Here is a 12,759-nt window from a genome sequence, read left to right as displayed (position 1 = left end):
AGTCCTATTAGATCAGCAATATATTTAATGAATTTTGTATCTCCTGTGGTAATTTGGCTCTCTGGGATCTTGTAAATATCAAATAGATCATTTGTTTATTCATTTCTCAAAAGTTTTTGACTAGCATCGCGGCCATCGTTTCAACTTCATATTAAAGGTATGGGAATGAGCCAGGCCTTTTATCTTACACTAATAAATGTCTAGTAATGTAAAAATGAGCATAGATCAACCTAGGTCTATGGCTGGTAGCCCCTTCATGTGCTCTAACACCTGGCAAAATTATTCATTAATTCAACAACCACATTTAAAAGCAGGAGTTCAAAGGCCCTGTGAATTGTAGAATAAGGCGTTCAAAACTGAAGTGCACTTCAGCAGCAGCAGTGTCAGAGTTTAGAGAGAGAACCATTTCCTCTGAGATGAAGGGCCTAGAGAGTGATGTGTCAGTTAGGAGCGTTTTCTACTTCACATGCTTGTTCCTTCAGTCTCTGGTAGGGCCAATAGAGACTAATTGAAAAGCATTTAAAAGGGGGTAGGGAAGACCACCTAAGTTTCTCCACAAATGACTTCTTGTTGTTATGTAATTTTAAAGTAAATTTGTCTTTGGGGGAAAAAAATCAATAAGTAACCACAATCTATAGAGAACAAGTAAAGAGGCATGACTCCTGGACAGTAATTTTATGTTGGAAACTGGATAGAATGTCACAACATTCCTATGGACTGGAAAGTCTGCAGTGTACAAGTCACAAGTATTTCCAGAATTTGCTCTTTTGATTCATGAAGGTTAGGTTCACCCTGAACAGAGAGCAGGGCTCCTCTGGATAGACTTGGGTACGCACAAACCTTTTGCTGTTGTCTTTACCCAGGGATGAATTCCACCCATACTGTGCCTGCCCAAACTTGCTGCTGTTACTTACACAGCCCCGTCTTGTTTATTTCAGTAGAGCTACAAATATGCTGAGATTTTAAAGATTTGTGGTTTGGGAGACAGAAACTATTTGGTGCAAGCCAGTTCCTAAATTCATTGATAGGAAGTCAATAGGAGTCTATGAATAGGAAAAAGTCCCATTGATCTCAGCTGGCACTGAATCAAGCCCCAGGTGAATCTATCTTTTCTGCAGTCATAAAATATTCTTTCCTTACCTATTAAAATGTTCCTGGCTTTTTATGATGATATTTTTCTCCCATGAGAATTCTCAGAAACCTGGATTGACTCTTGCATCTTAAGACATGATATCCAGTGGATAGAAGCAATTATTCCATAGCACCTTTCACCTTCTTCATTCTATGAACTTTAAAATGCCTCCATCTATGAAATGATTTTAAATTGATCTTCTCCCTTAACTCCCTCTTTACTCATGCCAAAGCTATCCAATTATATACATTGTATTAGGTAGTGCTCCATTAAAGAGCTTCATATTTTAGGTCTAGCAATATGTGGGAGTTGTGGTTGAAGGAAGGGAAAGTACTTGTCTTTTGCTTTCATTTTGAGCCCTTCTCTGACTGCACCAGATTGTATAACCATTTAATTTAGCTGCATTAATATTCTGTTACTTTCTGCCCACTCTTTCAGCTGAGTGGATTGCCCTGAGGCTAACAGTGTACAGGAGCTGGTTTGCAGTGTGGATAACCTTGCGGCATGAAGCAGGATTGATACTAGGGCTCACATTTCCAAAATGAGATATTAAGCTCCTAGATCTATATGCTGCATTAAATGATTTGCCTCCTTCAGAGATGCAGAGCCCCTTTCAATCCTATTGTTGTCAGTAGGAACTGCATGGGCTCAGAAATTCTAAAATTCTTATTTAGGCTCCTATTTAAGAACTAAAAAACCCAGCTTTTGGACACCTAAATTTGAAAATGTTAGCCTTAACTTTAGTTTGCTACCAAACATTAAAACACATCAGATAGTTTATAAACACAGAAGGATGAGAGTGAATATTCTGAACATTCTGCTTGTATTTTTAAGCAAGTTGGCTATAGGTCAGCTCACTGCTGACCCACCATTCTTACAGGCTATTCTAAGTTAAGAAATCCAAGAGCTGGCATTCATATTATGGGCTAAATTAAAAACAAAAGTGGATTTCCAGAAAATAAACTGAGCAGAATCTAGAGAAAAAGTGAATTCATGCATATACAGGGCAGAATTTTCAATCTTACAGTTTGTTTGTTAAAATGAAAATAGTTTGTTCAAAAATTGAAAATATTTTACAAATATTTGGAAATTAGGGCTTGCAGTTGCCTGAAACTACAGCCACACTTCCAAAAGGCACAGAATACATACATCAGAAGCTCTGCAGCTGCTTGTTTGTGGTGGATAGGGGTGCTTGTACACGTGACAAAAGTTGGCCTTTTATGTAGTTTAATTGCATCACACTGTACAGATGTGGGACAGGGAGAGAGGGTTACAATTTATATGAGTTTGCTATGTTGCAGTCTACACCAAATCTGCACATAGTTTCATTTGCAACATAGTTATTTGTAATACAGCCTTTGAGAGCTTGCTCGCCACCGCTGAGGGAGAGGTGGGCTGCAGGCAGAAGCAGTAAGGGGCCAGATCCCTTTTTTTTTTTTTTTTTGTGGAGCCTGTCCATATCTCTCATGACCCACTGGCAGTTTACCCCCTGGCCAAGTGGCCCCTGAGCTGCAGAGGGCCTTTGTCCTTTCTTTACCAGTGGTGGTGCCCCTCTGGGGCCGCCTGGGCAACCTGCTAGTGGGCAGTGCTGCCCTAAGGGCAGCCACCACCATGGAGGAAAGGACTGGGGTCCCCCACAGCTCATGGGCTGCTCAGCCCGCCAGCAGCTTGCCCACCGCCCCCCACCAGCTGTGGGGGACATGGGCACGCTCCACAGAAAACAAAAAAAGAGAATCAGTCCCTTCACTGTAACAGCGATGGAAGCCCCTAAACTGAAACAGTAGGTTTTTAATCATCGCAATTAAAGCCCACTGTTACAATTTAGGTGACTAACTCCCATTATATGTACAAGCAGCCTAAAATATGTGCACTGCACTTGTTCACATGTTTAGGTTTAAATAGGTGTTGCATTTGTCCTGGGAAAAAGCCTTTTGTCTTGGGATTCTACAGATGTACAAGTCCACTGTCCCACTTCAAGTCCTCTGCTATATGCAGGATCAAACATGCTAAAACATGGCTGTGTGAGTCTCTATGGCCCCTTCTATGCATTCAGGTAAAGGCGCGATTGGATCTAATGCATGATCCACACAATTATGCCCCCTGCCATGCCACACATGCATGGCAGGGGGTGCAATTGTGGGATTGCATATTACATCCAATCATGCCTTATTGCTGGTGCCAGGGAAACCTGATCCTGGGGTCTCCCTGCACCAGCAAGAAGCAGGCTCCCATGGCTCCCAGTCCCAGCTGCACCTCAGCTGATAGGGCTCTCAGCCACAGGGGAGACCCTGCCACACATGCAAATTAAATCTCAATAGCAACCAGCTATAAAGTTAGTACACATTTTTTAGGTCTAACTTTATAGCTAGTTAGAGCTGATAGCTACTTTGGATGTGTAGCTGGGTTTAAGGTAATTACACAGTTAACCAGTTAGTTGCATGATATCTGCAACATGTAGAGGGGACCTAAGGTTATTGCATGTCCTTCCATAACAAGTTGGCTAGGTGGTGTATGCTTGCTGACCACTTACTGGTGGAAGGGGAACCTATGCAAATAACTGGATTGCACCTGTTTTGATTCAGGTCAGACTTGAATACAATCAGACTTACAGCTGATCACATTTGGAATTGGCTCATGAAAGATCAAATCTAGGAGCAACAGTGGCAGGTTACAAGAGATCATATCACTTCAACCACTGACACTCCATTGTTTAGGCTGAAACATGTTACATGTTACATTTAAGGGTCTTCAAAGATCAAGTACTGAGTGATAATAGACAAGAGTTAAACAGTATGTGGAGATTCTCAATTTTGTATCTTGTGCGTACCATCTGTTTGGGATTCAGTAGCAAGGTTGTTACAATGATGCAGTAAAAATGAACTAACACTCACACAACTGTCTCCCAAACAAGGGCATTGGTGTTTCAAAATACAGGAGCTGAGATCCTAAGACCAGTCAGTTCAGTGGGAGTTTTTCCTGTTGACTTCAATGAACTTTTGGTCAGAAGCCTTTCGAGTCTAGTAATATTAAGTCAATCTAATTGAACCTGATTGTGCAAACACTGGATTTCATAGATGTTAGGGTCAGAGGAGACCTGGCAGATCATCGGGTCCAACCCCCTGCTCCAGGCAGGAAAGAGCGCTAGGGTCAAGTAACCCCAGCCAGATGCCTATCCAATCACTTCTTGAACACCTCCAAGGTAGAGGAAAGCATCACCTCTGTTGGAAGCCCATTCCGTATTTTGGCAACCCTCACGGTAAAGAATTTCTTCCTTATGTCCAATCTAAATCTGTTCTTCTACAGTTTGTAGCCATTATTTCTGGTAAGCCTGAGGGGCACCCTGGTAAACACTGAATCCACAAACCAGATAGTCAATCCTTATTTAATTTAAATTATAGGTCAAATTTACAGAAGTCCTATTTTCAAAAGTAATGAAGGTGATTAGGATCTCCAGCTTAAAACCCTGGACAGATGGTCACATACTCCAGTATTATTGATATCAACTTTGTATATGATGTGAATAACAACAGGATCAGTCATGGGCAGACCAATAGTTTCACCCAGGATAGCTGCGCACCGCAGGTGGCTGTTACTATGCCTTGTCTATAAGAGGTGTTGGAGAAGGTAATGACCTGCTTGCCTTCAGCAAATGGTTGCCCTAGCATGGACCTAGATAGACAACAGCTAACCCAGTATAACTTGCATCAGTAGAGTTTTACCCTTGATTTTTTTCAGCAATTATTATCTATGGGATAGGGCAAGTTACCCAGGACTAGGGATTTACATAATATCTTTGTTCCTTTTTTACACTGCTGCAATGCTCATTACAAAAATGTAAAAGTATCATCTAGTGAAACACCACTAGACTACAGATCTATCTATCAGTCTATCTGTCTGTCTGTCTATCTATCTATCTATCTATTGATTCTAGTGGTATTTCATTTAAATCATAGAAAAAATGTGGATTTGGTGTTACTTTTTTAAGTGAAGACTGGGGACTTTTTAAATCAGAGAAAACCAAAATTCCTGCCATATATATAGTGGTGTTTCATTTCAATCATGGAAAAATGTGGATTTTGGGTTACTTTTTTAACCCGAATTGTTTTTTAAATCCAAGAAAACCACGATCCCTGCTTATTAGAAGTCTATTTTAATTTGGGGGTGAGTCAGCCATCTAACTGAGATGGGCACATTTGAAACATCTATAACAATACAGATTTCTGTCCATGTTTTAATCACACACAATGATTTTTACTATTGACAGTTTGCAACAGTGTGGGATCTATACTTATATTTCTGTGAGTAACAAGTTTGGTTATTTTCATTACATCTTAGCTGATACAAAAGGCTTGTAAAAGCACAAAACACCTTGTTCTTCATGGAACCAGGATAATGCTTTCTATTATGAAGATGTTTATGAAACTTATATGCAAATAATCCAGGACAGCTAAAATAAATCAAAGATTCATTAATTAGATGGAAAACCATGTCAAACATGTCACACACAAGTCAGGTATAACTTCATAGCATCTGATCTCTATACTGCTTTGGAAGTCATTATATATATCATATCTCACAAGGTCAGTATGTGCCTCTTAAACTATGGTAGTTTCATCTTAGAATGGAGTTTTCACTTGTTTTTCTTTGGCCCTTTCTTGCAGCTGCTGGTTAGTAGCATTTCGCTCTCATTTTGTTCCATGCAACCTCTTTGCACTAAATCCCAGATGCATGTGAAATGGCCACAAAAGAACTATCTGGGTTAAATGAGTGCTAAACAGGTTTAAAATTAGTGTGTATTGTTTGGAAGCAGATGCAAGCCTCAAACAAATGCAAAACATCAATGCAAATGCAAAAAGGAGGGCAATTTGAAAATCAGATCCTAAGTACTTGATTCTATAGGTTGTTTTTTTTTCCTAGTAGTAATATCGAGACCAGTTCTGTTAATGTAATGGAAGCACATTGAATAACTACTCCACCAACAATTTGTGTTTGTGGAGTTCATGATTCAGCAAAATAACTCAGGTTCTGTGCTATTCTCATTTTAATGAACTGTTATCACTATACAGCTACGAACTGGCAAGCGGTACTGCTCATCTCTTATAGTAAAAGAATATAATTGCTTAGGGTGATTTTTTTTGTTTTTATTTTATTTTCCTTTTGTATACACTTTGCTTGTAGACCAGTATTATCTAAGTTTGAGGCTCTGTAGTTAGTTAGCCTATATTGAGAATGTTATTTGATTTTTCACTCCTTGTATGTGACATTACTGCAAGTTGATAAATGTTAATGTTCAAGAGGGATTTGTAGACAGGGGACACTATTTAATCACATCCATATTAAAAAAATAAAACCAACCCCCCGCCCCACTACTTTTAAAAAATGTCCTTATTTACTCGGATTTGTAACTTTATGCAAACTCAAGAATCACATATGACATTTCAGCTATTGTTAAAAATCACCTGTGACTCACTACATCCTATTTCATACAGCTACTAACACTGCTGTACAAATAAAATTACTGTAACAGAATATACGTTTAAAGAAATATGTGTTTTATTTCTCTAAGGGGAGCGGGGGAGATGTTGCAGTAATTTATTATTTCAACAAAGCTGACAGCTTTTATTTCAATATTCATGATAAAAAGCGTGCATTTACACAAGACACTTTAATGCATAGTAGAGCAAATTACTATATAGTAAGCATCTGCATCTACATGTGAAGACCCTTACTGCACAGTAATTTGCTGTACTCAGCAGTTACTTTGATACTTGCAAATGCAAGTAGTAAATGAACTGCTGAGTGATTACTGTGCAGTAAGGCACATGAAGATGACAGAGCGGGACCAAATTTGCTCCTGGTCAGATGGGTAGCAGGGGGCAGGAGATTACTCGCTGGCCCTGGGAGCTTCCTGCTGCCAGGGTGGGCTCCACCACTGGAGCCTGGGTGGGGACAATGTCTCCCTGCCCCAGAAGCAGGGAACTCCCAGCCCCCATTCCACAATTGCAATCATGGAGCAGGGGCAGGGAGCTCCCTGCATGGGGAGAGCTCCTTGCCCAGCCTGGAGATGGCTGGGACCTGTCCATGACTGGGATGGTTCGTGGCCAGCCCTGGGCTATGCAGGGAAGTCTGCATGTGCATTCTGGAGCTGTCTGGGGACCGTCCCATTTCTGCACATGCAGACTTGTCCAAACAGCCAGAGGCTGGCTGGATGGCTGGAAACTGTCCTGCTTAGGTGCATGTCCAAGCCCCACAGGTTTTTCCCAGCCCCATGCTCCCTGCCAGTTCATGGGCTAACACCTAGGGGGAGCCTAGAGCTCCTCCTCCTGGCTACTACAGGGGGCCAGTGTAGGGCCAGAGGAGGCAGGAACAGACTGCTGCCAGGAGCAGGAAATCTGCTCCCAAAAAGGCACATGTGTAGATGCCTGCCCAGGGTGGGTTTATTCCAAAGTAAATTACTCTGGAGTAAACCCATCAAGCAGTATTTGCATATATAAACATGCCCAGTGATTCCAAAAGGTACTAGATGGCAATACTAGAAATAGAAATGCCCTCTTTAAAAAGCAGTATAGAGCAAATTTTGTCATGGATCTACAGATCCTGAACTAAAATTGCCCTTAATACTGATCTGGAGCAACCAGCTCTGGAACCTATCTGTTCTACAGTTGCCATCTGACTGGCCAGAAGTTTTGAAGACTCATCCTAGGGTAAAAAGTTATCTTTGAGGGACTACAGCTCCTCTGGCCTGTGGGGAAGGGTGGTCATTAAAACAACTATAAATTCCCACAAAACAATACAACCACTTTACCTGAAAGATTTGTCAAGGACCAGTTCTTGAAAATGACTTACAGTTTTGGGAATATTTGCAATGTGGATGAAGCTGTAGGGGCAGAAGGGTAATTCATTTTTCATATCTCTCTGCAGAGAGTGCCAAGAATCTATCAATTTGTGCAAATTAAAATGGTGGTAATTGTGATGTGGATACCTGTCCACTAAAGTCAGGCCTGGAAATAACAACTAATTTCAAAGGGGTCTCTAAACAGCTGCTAAGTGTGTTGCTTTTGGAAAAGGTTTGATTTAACACAGCCAATTGAAAAGAAAAAGAAAGAAAGAACCATAATCAATAGGTGATGGCCGTTATGTTCTAGTGTAGTGTTGCTGGCAGTTGACTGTAGTTTATGGTAGGCAGCATTTCTGATGGTCATTGAATTTCATTTCCATTGCAAGTTAATCCTCATATCAGCTTCCCAGGAGGTATTCTACATGTGCATTAACATGCTTTAAATCTAGTATCTGTGTGTGTGTCTACATGTGCACTTTAACGCACGTTAGTTTTTTTAAACATGCATTAAAGCATCACAAAAAACCCATGCTCTTTTGCTTATAAAATAAGCTAATGCACATTTTTTTAGTACCTCACAATGGAGCATTACCTAAAGTGCATTAATGAATTCATAGAGTGCCCACTATTGTGAGGTACTAAGATAACATGCATTAATATGTCTTAATGTGCATTAACTAAAAAGCACAGTTTTTAAGTGATGCTTAATGCACAGTAGTCTATTTTAATGCGCATGAACTAAATAGCATGGCTTTTTAGTGATGCTTTAATGCACATTAAAATAAGCTAATGCACATTAAAGTGCACATGTAGACATGAACAGGGTTAGCCATGTTACTGCCATAGATCTCTGCAGCAGGTCTAGTATAGCATTTGTTGCTTGCCTCTTTTAATTTCTTTCACTTGGATGTAAACTATTGTGTGTTCTACCATTTTTGTATCTATGATTATCCCAGATCTGATAGTAGTAGAAAATTAATGTAGAAAGACCTGGCTTTTAGACATATACACTGTAGAGTAAAATGGAGCATTTTTGAGTCAGATTGCTTTGCCTTCACATATAGGCAAGCAGAAGTTAAAGGAGCCCACACTCATCAATGTACCCACATAGATCACAACCATAGTTAGATTGCACTAGGGGAGCAATTGAAGAGTACTGGTCAGCACAGACCACAGTACAGACTTCAGGCATCAAAGCCTCTGATGGTTTAAAATGACATAGATTCACTGATTTCAATGCTCTTGACTCCAATGGAGCTGTGTCAGTTTTTACCAGTACAGGATCTGGACTCATGTGTCATGTAATCAAGCTAACATTTCTAAAGGATGCATGAATCATGCTCTGGGGGCACTAGTTTTTTTAGTCATCTCCTCTCCTAACCCTGCAAACATTTTCCATAAACCCCCATGCCACAAACCCCAACCATTCTTGCACATTTCAGTTCAGTTATACCCCCTCTCCCCCTCATACACACTTAATTGCCTTTAGCCTTTTATTGCCAGTTCTGCCCTTTAGTTGCTGATAGGACACACTAGGTAATAGGTGCCATGTGTGACTCTATGGTTCCACAAACCCTTTATAGTTTCATAGTTTCTAGGGTCGGAAGGGACCTGAATAGATCATCTAGTCCGACCCCCTGCCATGGCAGGAAAGAGTACTGGGGTCAAATCAACCCCCAGCAAGGTGTTCATCTAAACTCCTCTTAAAAACCCCCAGGGTAGGAGCCTCTTGGAAGTTGGTTGCAGATCCTAGCCGCCCTGACCGTGAAGTAGCGCCTCCTGGTATCTAGCCTAAATCTACCCTCTGCCAGCTTGTGATAGTTATTCCCGGTCACTCCTGGCAGTGCACAGGGGAACAGTGACTCCCCCAATGCCTGCTGATCCCCCCCTGACTAGTTTATAACAGGCCACTAGATCCCCCCTCAGCCTTCTCTTGTGGAGGCTGAACAGGTTCAGGTCCTGTAGCCTCTCTTCATAGGGCCTGCCCTGCTGTCCCCTGATCATACGAGTGGCCCTCCTCTGGACCCTCTCCATGTTGTCCACATCCCTCTTGAAGTGCGGCGCCCAGAACTGGACGCAGTACTCCAACTGTGCGGCCTGACCAGTGTAGCACAGAGGGGGAGGATCACCTCTTTGGACCTGCTCGAGATGCATCTGTGGATGCATGACAAGGTGCGGTTGGCCTTCCTGACTGCATCCCCACACTGCCGGCCCATGTTCATCTTGGAGTCAATGATTACTCCAAGATCCTTTTCCACCTCTGTGCTGACAACAGAGGAGTTCCCTAACCTGTAGGTATGGTGCCGATTGTTCCTCCCCAGGTGCATCACTTTGCACTTGTCTGTGTTGAATCCCATCCTATTCTCATCCGCCCATGCTTGTAACCTGTCTAGGTCTGATTGTAGCCTGATGTGCAGGCTGTGCCCTTTACACCAGGGCACACCTACACGTGCACTTTAATGCACATTAGCCTATTGTAATGCACATTAAAACTTCACAAAAAAACCATGTTCTTTCGGTAATGCATATTAAAATAGGCTAGTGTGCATTTTTCTAGTACTTCACAATAGAAGTACTAGATTTAATGTGCATTAACTAAAGCACATCAATGAACATGTAGATATGCCCTGTGCCTGTTTGGGGGGGTGGGGGTGGGAGGGCAAGGACAGATATCAGGGCAAAGTTTCTTTGAGCATAAGCAAGGAGTAGGAACATGGTGGTGGGGGAATGCAGGTTATAATATTCATGAGTATTCCCATCGCTCCTATATGTGAAAAGGTGTCAGAAATGAGCCTTAAAAATCTATCATGTCCTGGTGCTCTCCACCCAGTATTGAAGAAGGTAATCTGTTCCCTGATACTAAATAAACTGACATATAGCTTAGCAAGTATGCTGTGGTAAATGCTATCTTTTTCATATTTATTCATTGGATAACATATTTCTCTGACACAGGAAGGGACACATGTTTAAAGGTTATTCCCCCTTCTTAGCTAAGCAGTTTATACTCAGGTTTTACTTTTATTTTTGGTACAATTCCAATTCAATTGTAGATGCAAATCATGCAGCTAAAACCTTACGCTGTTGGACTTACACTCACAATATATTCTAAGAGAGGAGGTTCAACTTCTTCGGGCATAAATTGCACATATTACGAGAGGTCAGGCCTTGACACTTACTAAAAATTAATCCAAAACATACACAAGATACCAATTTAAATAATTCTTTATGGTGGTTCTTTCACAGAGGTTAGAAAATATACTTGTATATATAATGGGATAAACTGGAACCTTACCACATATGTAAGAATGCTATCATCATATGAGTTCCCAGATGTACTTATTGAAGATCGTTCTATAACTTGCATTAGTTCTATTTTATTACATCCAAGCATTACAAAGAAATTTTTCTGCTTTCTAGCCACCTTCAGTGTAGAAAAATGACAATCTGGAACCACTGCAAATGCCTCTTTTCGTAGAGTTCCACAAATGCTTTGCCTGCCCAGATCATTTGCAAAATTCCAGGGAAGCTTTCTACAAAACACCTCCTCAGCCTCCAAAAATGGTAAACATAATACATAATACTGATAAAACATAATACTGATATACTGATAACACATTTTATGCCTGTAGAGGAGACAACGAATGAAGGATATGCAAAGGTTATTCAAAAAGCACTGTAATGTGTAACAGTTATGTTGTAAATCATAGAAAATTAGGGCTGGAAGAGGTCATCTAGCCCAACCCCTGCTCAAAGCCTGATCATTCCCAGCTAGATCATCCCAGCCATGGTTTTGTCTACCCAGGTCTTAAAAACCTCCAAGGATGGAGATTCCACCACCTCTCTGGGTAACCTGTTCCAGTGTTTTACTACCTGGTGAGAAAGGTTTTCCTAAAGCTAACCTAAAGTTCCCTTGCTACAACTTGAGACCGTTACTCCTTGTTCTGTCATCTGCCACCACTGATAACAGTCTAGCTATATCTTCTTTGGAACCACCCTTCAGGTAGTTGAAGGCTGCTATTAAATCCCCTCTCAGTCTTCTCTTCTCTAAACTAAATGAGCCCAGTTCCCTCAGCCTCTCCTTGTAAGTCATATCTCCCTGCCTCCCTAACCACTTTCGTTGCCCTCCTCTGGACTTGGTCTAATTTGTCCACATCCTTTCTGTAGTGGAGGACCAAAAACTGGACTCAGTACTTCAGACATGGCCTCACCAGTGCCAAACAGAGAGGAATAATAAATACATGGGGAAAGGTCTAATGTGATCGTTTTAAAGTGAAATTTGTGTCATAGAAGTTGAGACAAAGAAATCCGGACAGTGGAAATATTTTAATAACAAAACACTACACCTGTAATGATAGAAAGCAGAAAAAAAAGAACAATTAAAGGGTGTGATCTTAATTAGTCCATAGTGATGTATGTGCATAATTCCTATCACTACTGAGAAATTACAATGAAGATAAGAGCATCTCCAGAAGGTACTATTTACCCTGCAGTTCATATAAACCTAATGGGAAAAAAAGTTCAAGTCAATATATTTGAGAAATATTAGGTAACCATATATTAAGATGAAGAGATGCTTTTGAAATGGAAGATCATGAATTCTCCCTACTAAGATGCAGTGCAAAACATATCAGTGAATATATTAATTTAGAAGGGATTTTCCCCCTTTTAAACATGAAGTTAGAACTCACAGAATTTTTTCACTTGATCATGTGGCCATACAATAACTAACAGTGCCCCTAAGTGACCCCACAATAATGAACCACGAGCCCGAGTGACCCTACAATAACAA

The sequence above is a fragment of the Crocodylus siamensis genome, chromosome 1 (genome assembly GCF_052110815.1).
Source record: "Crocodylus siamensis isolate JL-2025a chromosome 1, ASM5211081v1, whole genome shotgun sequence".
Classification (NCBI taxonomy): Eukaryota; Metazoa; Chordata; order Crocodylia; family Crocodylidae; genus Crocodylus; species Crocodylus siamensis.
Note: the sequence above shows the minus strand (reverse complement) of the source record.